The sequence below is a fragment of the Doryrhamphus excisus genome, linkage group LG12, assembly GCF_037039965.1.
Source record: "Doryrhamphus excisus strain RoL-2023G ecotype Guam linkage group LG12, RoL_Dexc_Guam_v1.1, whole genome shotgun sequence".
Taxonomy (NCBI): Eukaryota; Metazoa; Chordata; class Actinopteri; order Syngnathiformes; family Syngnathidae; genus Doryrhamphus; species Doryrhamphus excisus.
Genome location: NC_136368.1, coordinates 2,304,354 through 2,318,687, shown reverse-complemented (window position 1 = coordinate 2,318,687; position 14,334 = coordinate 2,304,354). Strand labels below are relative to the sequence as shown.

The window sequence follows — 14,334 nt, the reverse complement described above, 5'->3', positions numbered from 1 at the left end:
AAGCAATTAGCTAAAAATGTCATCCGATAGAAATATGATCTCAGGGAAGAAGTACATTTGAAACACTTCTATGCTAGGACTACGTTAAAAATCCATAAAAAATGCCTCGTACTTCGGTATGAGGTGATATGACCAAAAAAAAAAAACACCCAAAAACCTTAAACTGTATTATGGAAAGCAGGAAGTGAACAAATGTAACAGTTACTGATTGTAAAAGTACCAGATGGAGGGGTAGGATTTAATGAGCTTTGCTTCTTCCTACTCCTTTTGGACATGTGGAACTGGGAACTGATTATGGGATGCACTCAATTGTAATCTGATGCATGTTCAAATGAAATAAAACCATTACCATTACCATTACCATTACTATTACTATTACTATTACTATTACTATTACTATTACTATTACTATTACCATTACCATTACCATTACCATTACCATTACCATTACCATAGGGGAAGATTGGTTTAAAAACATGGCTGCCATCAAGCAAAGCAGGGGCACATAACAGTTAAAAAAAAAAAAAGTTATCTGTATTATTATACAAAATGCCTGATAGGATGCGTCGTGGTTGTCTATGACCGTCATCATAAAAACGTCAATGTGCTTGTGAGTGGGTGTGGAGTCTCCAGGACTTTGAACATATGGTGTGTGTGACCTGCAGGTGTGCGGAGTTCCAGGTGTGCCGGCTGGGCGTCCAACAAAAGAGGAGGAAACACGCTGTCATGGCCGCCCTGCCAGATAATTACACTGTGTCCAGCTGCAGTCTCTTTTGAACGTGTTTTTTATTAAAACAAGAAGGGTGTTGCTGCGCTGCGCAGCAAACAAGGAAGGGTAATCCTTCAAGGAAGCAGAAGAACACTTTGATACATCCCTGAACTGGCATCGTTTGAAGGATGGTTTGTTTCGGGGCAGATTTTCCTCCATTTTCAATGTGAAATGTTGCACAATTACCTGCCGCTGTCACAGAGGCTTTCACTTAATTTAACATCGTGTTTCTTATTCAGGTTGCAGTTTAGTCGCTTTATTAGACACAGTACAGACATTTATCAATATGATATGTGGGCGCTACAAAATGCTTTAGTTTGGATATTATACTTACTATTACTTCTGCTATATTTATATACTGTTTGTGTTGCTTTTGTTACAATGGGATGTCAACAACAACAAAACCTACAATGCACAGACAATTAGCCAAAACAATAACCCAGAAAAATAAGACATACATTTTTAGAATGTGCCACAAATGGCCCTCATGCCACAATTTAGACACCGCTGCTGTATAACTTCTATACTTTGGAGTAGTCACAGACACAATAATTGTGTTTTGACTGCAGTCAAGCATGGTGCGGGAGCTGCACGAGTGCTGCCGGCCATAGGTGAGCTGCAGTTGATTGAGGAAAAACATGGATTCTGTACTCTACTTTGGCATTGTCAAGCAGAAATGATGCCACTCCAGATCATGTTGCTACCATTGAAATTAATGTTTCACCTTGAAGAACCACAACTCACTAGTGCCGGCAGCACTCGTGCATCTCCAGACAGTGACACTGCCACTACTATGCTTGACTGTAGACAAGGCACTATTTTCTTGCTATTCAGTGGTGGTCGAAATTCATGTTTCCCCTCATAGAACTGCAACTTCCCAGTTCTGGCAGCACTCGTGCAGCCCCAGACCATGGTGCTGCTACCACCATGCTTGACTGCAGGCAAGACACAATTATCTTGTTTCTCACTGGTGTTGAAATTCATGTTCCCTCTCAAAAGAACGACAACAACCCAGTTCTGGCAGCACTCGTGCAGCCCCAGACCATGGTGCTGCTACCACCATCCTTGACTGCAGGCAAGACAAAATTATCTTGTTTCTCACTGGTGTTGAAATTCATGTTCCCTCTCAAAGAACCACAACAACCCAGTTCTGGCAGCACTCGTGCAGCCCCAGACCATAGTGCTACTACCACCATCCTTGACTGCAGGCAAAACACAATTATCTTGTTCACTGGTGTTGAAATTCATGTTCCCTCTCAAAGAACCACAACACCCCAGTTCTGGCAGCACTCGTGCAGCCCCAGACAATGATGCTACCACCACCTTAACTGGAGGCAAGCATATACAATTGTCATGTTACTCACGTAAGTATATCCAGAGTCATTTCTACGTATAGGTCCTTGAAATGATATAATAAATTGTGTGCGTACTCACAAGTTGTATGCAAAAGTTGTCACAACAGTACCCCCCCCTCCAAAAAAAATGTAATGCAATTATTTCCCAGTGCCAGTGTAGAATCTAGGACTTTTTGCGTGTGGACAGCGAGGATGAGTCATCGTTACAGACTTACAAAATGTGCAACTGTCGCCGCGACTCAATGGGATGCCACACGTCGGTCACCTTTAAAAAGCATACGTTGGAGGAAACAATGAACATGAACATTCAGCGTGTGAATCCATGCTCTGTTTTCACACATGATATCGAACGTGCCGATAGATACCCGGGCCACCCACCAGAAAGGGTCGGAAGCGCCCGTAGCCGACCTGGCCATCATGCGCGGGGACCTGTCCATCAAATATGTGGTCACCATGGCAACAACCTAGTTCCGCGCTAGCGCATGGCAGATGCAGCGATATAGTGGAGGACCAGACGGAGCCGCGTCTGCCTGGGGAGGTGATGTTCTTAAAGGGCCCACTCGCTTGTGTCTTTTCCAGTTTGAAAGGAATGAAAGAGGAAGCGAACACACATGGTCTATATTATTCTGCATGACACAATCACCCCTGCTTTTTTTGTGTACTTGGTACGACTGACCGAGGCTTCTCTCGGCTTCTATTAGGAAGATAACAGAGCAGATTACCAACAAATAACAGATGAGAATCAATCATGACTCAATCGTTGCAAGGAAATACTGCATATTTGAGGATTATTTGACACAAGCTCTAAGCCTGTGAGCTACTGAATAAGAGAGGAAGGAAGGGTACAAAAGGTGGGATGGCAAGGGGGGTGGTGCCACATGGAGAGGCTTCAGCAAGATGGAGCTCTCCCTTCAATCTGCCGTGTGAAGAAATCAACGACATACGTATACAATCGAGGTTGGAATTAGCTATTTTGTGGTTGAATACAGCCAGAGGCGTCATTAGGCCTATTTTAGGGGGGCTTCAACCCCCCTAAAATGTTCTTAAGCCCCCCTAAATAATTGGATATTTTTTATAGATTATGGATTTGTTGCAATTTGCTATTTTGTGGTTGAATACAGCCAGTCATTCTTAAGCCCCCCTAAATAATTTCATATTTTTTATAGATTTATTATTTTTTTTACAAAAAAAATCTCTGACAATTTAGCCAAAAACAATAACTCAGAAAAATACCCGGAGAGTACATGCAAACATGCAAACTCCACACAGAGATGACCGAGGGTGGGATTGAACTCAGTTCTCCTAGCTGTGAGGTCTGCGTGCTAACCACTTGACCACCATGCAGCCCAAAATGTAATAAAAACAAGAGTTAATTAACACATCGAGCTAAAAATTAACTTGTGTCTGCTATATTGGGTAATGGGGTGACTATAGGGGTGTTATTTCATGTCCAGAGGTCTCTAATAATGTTTAAAGCCATATGTAGAAAGTCGTTAGCAGGTTCTCCATATTACCTTTATTATTAATTCCTACTTCCTGATCATTCACTCATCACCTGGAAGCAATTAACCAGGGAATGAATCCAGGGATTACCGTAAAGTGACAAGATGTACCAAAGTACCAGATTTCCACGTTGGGATGTGTGTCCATATCTGCCCGAGCTTCAGAACATCTACATTTGAAAACAACAGTAGGAAATAGAAATGACCTGTCCGGAGTCAAACCCACATCCAAATGTAAAAAAGAATATTAGCCAATATGACCCCCCCACGGTGATGCAACACCGCTATTCCTTTGTGTGTGCGGCCCGGGATGAAAGAGCAGAGGAGTGTTTTCCAAAGCCGGAGCTGTGAGCTTTATTGAATCTGTAGTCGCTTCCATGTTGTTTCTTAGCTCGACTGCAGGTTAAAGAGATCTTTCTTGCGCCGGAAAAAAAAACCCGATATGACTTAGCTTTTTATCAGACTGTTTTGTATTCAATACCCTGCTCAACGTGCAAGGCCGCCGTTTTTATGAGAAATGTTCCCAATTTCATTGAGGCTGTGATGTATTGTACTGTATTACATATTACAGATGGGGGTCTTCTATCACCTTATCGCCGTGTCATGAGGTTGGTATTGGAATGATGTTCCATGTGGGGGGGGGTACATTCTGCGATAACCACCCATAATTACCATCTCCTTTGCTTAATCTTTGCTCCTGCTATCTTGTTACCGAACCATGCATGACCTTTTTAAATTAGTCGATTGTAGCGTCATATCATTAGCCACGTATACATGGACCAATAGTCCAATTTCATTCGGTTTATTTGCTCAAACGGAAACAATGTAACCTTTGTATACACCTCATTCCCAAAGAAAAGTGCCAATCCGAATGAATATATAATGGGATTCCCAGGGATGGAATATTCCATTGGACTGCTGCGGAAAGTTTGATTTGATCCAAAGACCGGACGAAGGAAAAACTGGCAATACGGAGTTATTCCAACAAGTGGAAGAAAAACTCAGGGAAGTCGGTATCACGTCATGTTGATGTTTACGTTTTACTGGGCATGCCCCATTGACTATTCTGGTTGATTATATCGGCGCATATAGACAAGAGATTGGAATATTCCTTTCCATGAATACCGTTGTTTTCAGAAAAGTCATTCAGAGAGAAGAGAAAAACTCCTCATGTAAACGTGGCTAACACTTGTGATAGACAGGAAGAAAAGCTCTGAGGAGAAGGTGTTTGACACTAAAATATAATATTCTGGTACCAAGCCTCACACCGCTTCTCAATCAGTCACGACCGCGCAATCGGGAGAAACAGATGGCTGGCAATGACCAAGATAAGGCTTTTAAAGACTCGTGTGATGCGCGTCGGCGTCGCCATGGAGAGTGGCGTGCTCTTGAGGGTTACTAATGGCCGACAATTAGCGGAAAGCCACAACAAAGCAGGGCCCGACGTGACAAACGGGCAGATGTTCATATATGGTTCAGTAAGGCTTTGACAGTACTCAGCGTCAGTAGCCATGTTTTATCAGGAGTTTTTCTTTTTCTGAATTACCTTTCCGAAAACAATGGTACACATGGAAAGGAATATTCCAATCTCTGGTCTACATGCGCCGCTATAATTGTTTACCGTTGTTAACCATTCCTACCCTACATTCATGGACAATTTGGAGTGCCAATTTGATGCATGTTTTTGGAATGTGGGAAGAAACCGGAGTACCCGGAGAAAACTCACAGAACATGCACACATGTCCTGACTGTGTGGCTAACATTAACCACTAGTCCACCGTGCAGCCAAGTCAGTATACAGCTCGTTTCTCCAGTCTATGATGTAACAGGTCAACCTGAAAAGTGCAATAGACGGGGCTAAAAGGGGTCATGGTGCCACCAAGTCAGGCATGAAATGAACCAAAGCTGGCTGAAGGCTGTCAAGGCTGCACGGTGTTTGAGTGGTTAGCACGCAGGCCTCACAGCTAGGAGACCCGAGTTCAATTGCACCCTCGGCCGTTTTCAAATTCCCCCCTAGTACTTACAGTAGGAAGGCCATACATAGAAAGTATATAGTAGTATAGTAGTAGTATATAGTAGTCTATCTACGGAGTGTTTGTTTTCCAGGTTCTTCTTATTATCTTAACACAAGAGAAAGGTGTGGAGCGTCGGGTTGTTCCTCAGTGCCAGATGACTTCCCACTTTGGCCCGACGGTTCTCAGGCGGCGTTTGGTTAAGTCGTCTTTGGTGAGCTGATTTATCGTTCACGACCACGCGGTAATTGCAGCGCCTGATGGAGCGCAAACGGATGAATAAATCCAGGTAGTGCACTAATTTGAACGTTTGGCATTTACTGATGAGGCAATTAAGCGGAGCGACTCGCGAAAACACTCGGGTGTCACTAACACGGTAAACTACTTTCACACAAATACAAACGTGCTTGCGTCTAAGTGACCACCTTTTAATTGGATGACTTTTTTTTGCATCGTTTTTGTTGGATTAAACCAGCGGTGTCCAAAGTGTGGCCCAGTACCCATTTGTGGTCTGTGACTGTTTGTGTATTGGCCCACGGTACATTGTAAATATATCATTTAACAACAATTTTTTTTTTAATTTGCAATATAATCTGAAAATATTAGTATACTAGTCTACTTTTAGGAACACAAAATTGTGTAAAAAATTATAATACTATGGGAAGAAAGTTATAATATTATGAAAATAAAGTCATAATATTACAAGAATTTTTTTTTAATATTTGGAAAATGTAAAAAAAAGTACACTGTTTGTGTATTCGCCCACGCTACATTGTTAATATATCATATAACAACAACAAATTGAAAAAAATTGCAATATAATCTATAAAATATTAAAACAAAAAGTTAATATAATAACATAATATATGATAATTTTTAGTCTTTCAGTCGACTTTTAGGAACACAAGGAAAAAATTATAATATTATGGGAATAAAGTTATAATATTATGAGAATTAAGTCAAAATATTTTGGGAAAAAAGTCATAATAGTACAAGAAAAATTTAAGAATTTAAGAGAAAAAGTTGTAATTTTATGACAATAACATAATATTATGAGGAAAATAATTTTCAGTCTTTCAGTCTACCTTTTAGGAACACCAGGAAAAAATTATAATACTATGGGAATAAAGTCAAAATATTTTGGGAATAAAGTCATAATATTACAAGAAAAAATGTAAGAATTATAGAGAAAAAGTTGTAATTTTACGGCAATAACATAATATTATGAGAAAAATTTTTTTTAGTCTTTTAGTCTACTTTTACGAGCAGTAGGCTGTGGAAAAAATTATAATACTATGGGAATAAAGTTATAATATTATTGGAATGAAGTAAAAATATTTTGTAAATAAAGTCATAATATTACAAGAAAAAAAAATAAATTTTGGAGAAAAAAAAGTTCATACTAATATTGATCTTTTCCACCTTTTCTCTTGAACAGCCTCTCTCCCTGTCCTTTCTCTCTTGTGTGAGGCAGTGGCACACTCATTCTGCCTGAGATGCGAAGTAAACAACGCCATTTTCGCTGCGTGTGTCCCCTTGGAAGTTGGGCTTGAGGCCTTGCCCCTGGTGGGGGAGTTCAAGTATCCCGGAAAAAGGGAAGAGGGAAGCCTGGAGTGTTAAGTTTGACAGGCGGATTGGTGCAGCGTCTGCAGTAATGCGGGCCCCCGTCACGGTGAAGAGAGAGCTGAGCCAGAAGGCAAACTCTCAATTTACCGCTTGATCTATGTTCCCACCCTCACCTGTGGTCGTGAGCTTTGGGTCGTCGCCGAGCGAACCAGATCACAGATACGACGAATGAGCTCGGAGATGGACCGGTTGCGGTGGCTCGGGCATGTAATCCGCGTGCCTCCTGGACGCCTCCCTGGTGAGGTGTTCCAGACATGCCCGTACCCTGGGGCACACCGAGCATACGTCCGGTGGCCGGACGCTTAGCAGAAGAAAATGCATGAATAGATGGCCGGAATTCTGTCTAGCAACACGATCTTGAGGTAGTGGATGTCCCCTTTAGGCTGCTGGCCTAAAGGTACTCACTCCTCCCACAATGTGATATAATTGAATGAAACAGAGAACAAACAAAACCCAATCATTCCGGGATTATGTCCTTTACTTCCAATGTACTATATTGTAATATGTACAAAGTCAAACAAATACAATAGAATTGATTATCATCAGACGTCACGTCCCCCCTCGAATCTCCTCCACTGCGTCAGATTGGGAAAAGCAGGGAAAAAAAATCCTACTATCACTCCTTCATCAGCTGTCAGTCAAAATCAAGGCCCGCCCCTGCTCCATAGACCCCCTAGGGAAGCTCAGCTCCCCCTGAAAGTGACATTTCACCTTGTACTTCGGTATGTGAATTAAAATTAAAATTAAAATTAAAATTAAAATTAAAATTAAAATTAAAATTAAAATTAAAATTAAAATTAAAATTAAACAAATTATTTTAAAAAAATTAAATTATATTAGGATTTAATAAGCTTTGCTTCACCTCAAAGTCCCGCTGAATTTAAATAAATAAATGAATAAAAAAGAGTTAAAAAAAAATTAAAATTCATAAACAATTTATTTAAAAAAAACTTTAATTATATTAGGAAAGCAGGAAGTGAACAAATGTAACAGTTACTGATTGTAAAAGTACCAGATGGAGGGGTAGGATTTAATAAGCTTTGCTTCACCTCAAAGTCCCGCTAAATTTAAATAAATAAATGAATAAAAACGAATATAAAAAAAAATTAAAATTAATAAAAAAAATTATTTAAAAAAACTTTTGGACATGTGGAACTGTGAACTGATTATGGGATGCATTCAATTGTAATCTGATGCATGTTCAAATGAAATAAAACCATTACCATTCCAACCTTTTATGTGATTGTCAATCCAAATATTGCAAATAGAATATACAACAACAACAACAACACAGAAGCCATAGAAAAGTGCATGAAGAGAAAGACAACAATACGGCTAAAGGACCATTTAAGTATGAGACACGGAGCAAAAGTTTTACCGTCTCAAGGGTGCACAAAAGCAGCCGTCAAGTGAGCCGTGAGAAAACAAACAACGAGGGATGGGAGGTGGAGGGGGGGGGGCGTAGCGGTGGACTGAACTAGAGTCAATTCAGAGTTCAATCATGTCTTCCATCTTGCGTGCTGCCAAGTTCTGTTGGTGCCTGAAGAAAAGAGGCCACCAGGACATTTGGGGGCAACTGCTAGACATTCATGGCCAGACCCTGACGGAGCGAGAAAAGAACCATGCCCCCCCCCTTACTTTATTCAATTCAAATACTCTACTTCAGGGGTTCCTCACACAACACAAGTTTAGATGAAAATGGGTAAAAGTGGTGTCATTTTCAAAGATAGTAAAAAAAAATGAAAACCAGGTCCAAACTGCAAACAAATCTGTAGAAAATTATGATTAAATATGTTTTTAAACCATTATTAGAGCCTTGCCGACATTAAATAACACCCCTATCATCACCTTTACACTTCTATTAATGTTTTACGCCACATTGCGATTCTTACGCTACAAAAACCCAAGACACATGTGAGCTAGCGAGCTAACAAGCTAACAGGTTTGCCTCAAAATGTGTTAATCCTCAACTCAAGGAGCAAAAAAATATACCACTTCCACACGGAATGGGAGGAAAACACTACCTGGTTTACCACTATGCTACATACCACTTATATTATGACTAATAATAGACTATAATCTACCAAGAAAATGTGGTCGCTGGGGTGCTGGAGCCTATCCCAGCTGTCTTCTTGGGGCGAGAGGCGGAGTACACCCTAGACTGGTGGCCAGCCAATCACAGGGCACATATAGACAAACAACCATTCACACTCACATTCATACCTATGGACAATTTGGAGTCGCCAATTATAATCACCGGTTTGAACAGTAAAGATAATAGAATTTGTCACTTGCTGCTTATTATTATTCATTCATTTTCTGCCACTTTTTCCTCACAAGGGTTGCGGGGGGTGCTGGAGCCTATCCCAGCTGTCTTCTTCGGGCGAGAGGCGGGGTACACCCTAGACTGGTGGCCAGCCAATCACAGGGCACATATAGACAAACAACCATTCACACTCACATTCATACCTATGGACAATTTGGAGTCGCCAATTATAATCACCGGTTTGAACAGTAAAGATAATAGAATTTGTCACTTGCTGCTTATTATTATTCATTCATTCATTCATTTTCTGCCACTTTTTCCTCACAAGGGTTGCGGGGGGTGCTGGAGCCTATCCCAGCTGTCTTCTTCGGGCGAGAGGCGGGGTACACCCTAGACTGGTGGCCAGCCAATCACAGGGCACATATAGACAAACAACCATTCACACTCACATTCATACCTATGAACAATTTGGAGTCGCCAATTATAATCACAGGTTTGAACAGTAAAGATAATAGAATTTGTCACTTGCTGCTTATTATTATTCATTCATTCATTCATTTTTTGCCACTTTTTCCTCACAAGGGTTGCGGGGGGTGCTGGAGCCTATCCCAGCTGTCTTCTTCGGGCGAGAGGCGGGGTACACCCTAGACTGGTGGCCAGCCAATCACAGGGCACATATAGACAAACAACCATTCACACTCACATTCATACCTATGAACAATTTGGAGTCGCCAATTATAATCACAGGTTTGAACAGTAAAGATAATAGAATTTGTCACTTGCTGCTTATTATTATTCATTCATTCATTTTCTGCCACTTTTTCATCACAAGGGTTGCTGGGGGTGCTGGAGCCTATCCCAGCTGTCTTCTTCGGGCGAGAGACGGGGTACACCCTGGACTGGTGGCCAGCCAATCACAGGGCACATATAGACAAACAACCATTCACACTCACATTCATACCTGGACAATTTGGAGTCGCCAATTATAATTAAGATCAAAAAACGAAAGGTAAAATCACAACATCATTTGATTATGTACAAAAACTTCAAGTTAAAAAGTATTGGTATCAGTATCAACAATAGTGTTCCATAATTATCAGGTATTGGCTCGATGCCGTGCCCCTTTGGCATGGAAAATAGGCTTTTCAAAGCAGGTAGTGCACAAGCACAAAGTGCGCCACAGTGCCAACTACTGGTGTGGCAAGCACATTACAGCATTTGGCAGCTTCAGGTGAAACTGGACCAAAATACAAAAAGGCACATTTGTACAATATTAGTGTCATGTAAATGTTCCCTATGTGATTCTAACCTACTCATGAACATCCGCTCCAATTTTTTTTGAAAAAAAAAATGCAGCTCCTCGGCGGCTCCGCCCCTCACGCTCAGATGTGGACGCAAAAAAAGGGGGTGGAGGGGGTCCAGCAGCAACTATGTGACAGACAGACAACACGGACCCTCGGTTGCTCTGCTCGCAGGTACCGCGGAAGGCACAACGGAGCTGGGCCGCATGCAGGACGCCTCATAATGACAGTAATGCCACGCAGGACCACGGCAGCATCCTCTTGTGGCGTGCACCCCCACGCTTTTTAGGTAAGCCTGGCTTTTGTTTCCGCCGGCTCCGCTCGTCTTTTGCATTGCATTTATAAGGCGCTGTGTTCATGTGTGTTTGGATTTGTGTGTGCACTCGTTAACGGCAACAACAAAAACACCACACGCGGATGAATGGTGTGTTGCGTTTACGTGTACCGTGTCTTTGTCCCCGGCAACGTGCAAGAGGCTGCATTCCGCCACGAGAGACACGGCGCGTGCACGTATACCCACTGTCATGTGCAATCTTGACAAAAAAAATATTTATTGTGCATAAAATACCTAAAATGATAACACGTTTATGGTTGGAAATGTACTATGTTCGCTTACTAGTTCAAGTGTCAAGCGGAAGCATCAGTACATCTAAATGAATAATAATAAATCCTATTACTGCCGGTACAATCGTGGGAAACTCCAAAAAAACAAGGTCAATTGAACGCATCGCTCATAACAAGACAAACAATGGAGGAGGTGGAGGAGGCGGCTCTCTATTTACTTCTCTTTATCCAAGAAGAGACTGTGGGCAGGGACAAAACGGCTTGCTGCAGCAAAGTGGAGATTGAGGGATATAATATTGCAATACCCACGGCTAAAACACAGCAACAGAGTAAGCTAACATTAGCATGTGTGTCAGTTTTGGTCATTTAACATGAGGTACTATTTGCAGTACCATTTAGGGCAGGGTTTAGCCATTTCCTAGATAAGATAACTTCAGGATATTTGCTTCTTTTGGTCCATTTTAACCATGAAGCCGCAAATGTTTGGAATCCCAGGTACTATTTCTAGTACCATCTAGTACCTGGTTTTGCAATGTTACACTAATTTCAGGGTACGCCAACGTTAGCGTGTTTGTCATTTCTAGTTGCGTAGCGTCAAATGTTGCCCTTATGGTATCTACATACTTGGAACCTCGGGTACTATTTGTAGTACTATCTAGTACTTGCTTTTGCCATGTTGCTCAGGGCAAGATAATGTTTGTTTGTTTTGTGATGTACACGTTAAGCTAATGTTAGCATGTGTTTGTTTAGGTCATTTCTATTGGCGTATAGCGGATGGAATCAGGGAATTGACCAATAAAAATAGAATGTACTATTAAATGTCGAAGCTCAGGTACTATTTCTAGTACTATCTAGTACTTGCATTTGCCATGTTACACAGGGCAAGCTAATGTTTGTTTGTTTTGGTTTGTAGCAAACACCCCCCCATCTGCTATCCTTGCCGCACATTTGGAACATCAGGTACTTTTTCTAGTACCATCTAGTACCTGCTTTTGCGTTTTGTGTTGTGTCAAGTACATAAGTGTACAGGGAAAACTAATGTTAGCATGTGCTAAGTCATTTCTAGCTGTGTGGCCTCAAGTGGTATCAAATGGTATCTACTTGGAACCCAGTGGTACTATTTGTAGTACCTTTTTTTTTTTTCGTGTTTTCGTGCCTGTATGCTGGTCCTCCAGACCACCATAGACCGGCTACCTATACAAAAACACAATATAAGCTGGTCTATGCTGTTTTTTTTTCCAGCAGAGATGTACTACTTTTTTTGTGATGTACAGGTTAAGCTAATGTTAGCATGTGTTTGTTTAGGTCATTTCTATTGGCGTATAGCGGATGGAATCTGGGAATTGGCCAATAAAAATAGAATGTACTCTTAAATGTGGAAACTCCTCCTATTTGAAGCTAGCAGAGTTAGCTTGGTTTAGCAGAGCATGCTAGTGCGGCTGATTGTGTGTGAGACACAGGCAAAATTGGCTAATATATGTAGGGATTTTTGCATTAATTAATTGATTTATTATTCACAAATCCAAAAAGTATGTCAAATAAGTTTTTTGTACCTGCTTTTGTCAGTGTAACACGTATACAGCAAGTAGTATCGGGTACTATGCTTTCAATTCAATGTTATTTTTTAAAGTGCCAACACTTCCTGTGCTTGTTTCCTGTGTTTCCTCACCCAAAAAGTGAAGGTTTGAGGATGCCGAGGGGGCAGGGTTGGGGGGGGGGGGCGTGAACAGCAAGCAATTAAGTGTGTATGCTAGTGAGCGTGTGTGTGTGTGTGTGTGTGTGTGTGAGCTTTGAAGTGCTTGCGTGTCTGTCACCTACAGGAAACTGGCTGTTTGTCACTCGGAGCTGTCCAGACGTATCTGGGGATCAAATGGTTGTCTTGCCGAGGAAGAGTGTGTGTCACTAGATGGGATATTCCGCTAAAAAAACACACACACACACACACACACACATTTGCATCATTCGCAATGCTTGAATCGAATTAAGCAGACTGTTGTTTGTTGAACGTTTCAACAGACGAGAAGCGTCCAGTTTCCTCGATTCAAGATTTGCGGATTACCACGACTGGAAAGACTGATGTTGATTTCCTGTGGTGTTGTGCACGTCTTAGGTCAGCCTTATTTTTGAAAATGCAAAGTTTGTTTGGAAATGGAGATGAATTTATGGGGAATTTATGCGGATACAGCAGGGGTTGTCCAAACGTTTCCAGCAAGGGCCACATACTGAAACTTTGATAGTTTGTAAAGCATGTAGGTATGTTATTGGAAGTTATAAATATTTCAATATTTACCTATATTTGTGATATAGGTGAAAAACCCTTAGCAGTATTATTATGATTTACATAAATTTTTGCTGTTTTTTTTAAATTTTCCAAACATACCAAATAATTTTAATTTTCCAAATAATTCCCATAGTAATAATAATAATTCCCATAATATTTTGTCTTTATTGCCATGATATTAAAACTTTTTCCCCAACCTAATTTTCAAAAAAATACAACTTTATTTGTTTTGTTTGTTTCTCATATTTCTACAACTTTAAAACAAACATATTTTTTCTTTAATATTTCAACTTTATGCTAGTATCAGGTACATGAACTAAAACCCGAGATCAGCCCTCAATCACAGATCAATTCAGCTCTTGGGCCGCCTCTAGCAAACACTTTTCAAATGCTGCAGTGATAGGAACAAGCCCTGGGCCTGGGTTTCAGGAGGCTGATAAGGTTTGATGTGTTGAAGATCTGTTTTTTTCGTCATTGTGGAAGGTTTGCAGAACATTTGGCGAAATGTGAGACATCCCGCATTATCACATTTATTGGTGTGATGTCATAATTCAGACCCAGAAATATTCTGCATCTCTACTTTTTATGTATTTGTGAGATGGCATATATTTTAATTGTATATTCTATGGGACAACACTTTCATATGTAATGTCTAATG

General features: G+C 40.9%; 1 protein-coding gene across 1 annotated transcript in view; it reads left to right on the top strand.

The window, feature by feature from the left end:
• The first annotated feature begins 10,940 nt into the window (after positions 1–10,940).
• The window catches only part of st6gal2a (ST6 beta-galactosamide alpha-2,6-sialyltranferase 2a), a 37,949-nt gene continuing 34,555 nt past the window's right edge, over positions 10,941–14,334 (top strand). Inside the window, exon 1 of the mRNA XM_058081930.2 lies at positions 10,941–11,120. The gene's annotated coding sequence lies outside the window, so the exon portion shown is untranslated. The remainder of the gene's footprint in view (positions 11,121–14,334) is intronic.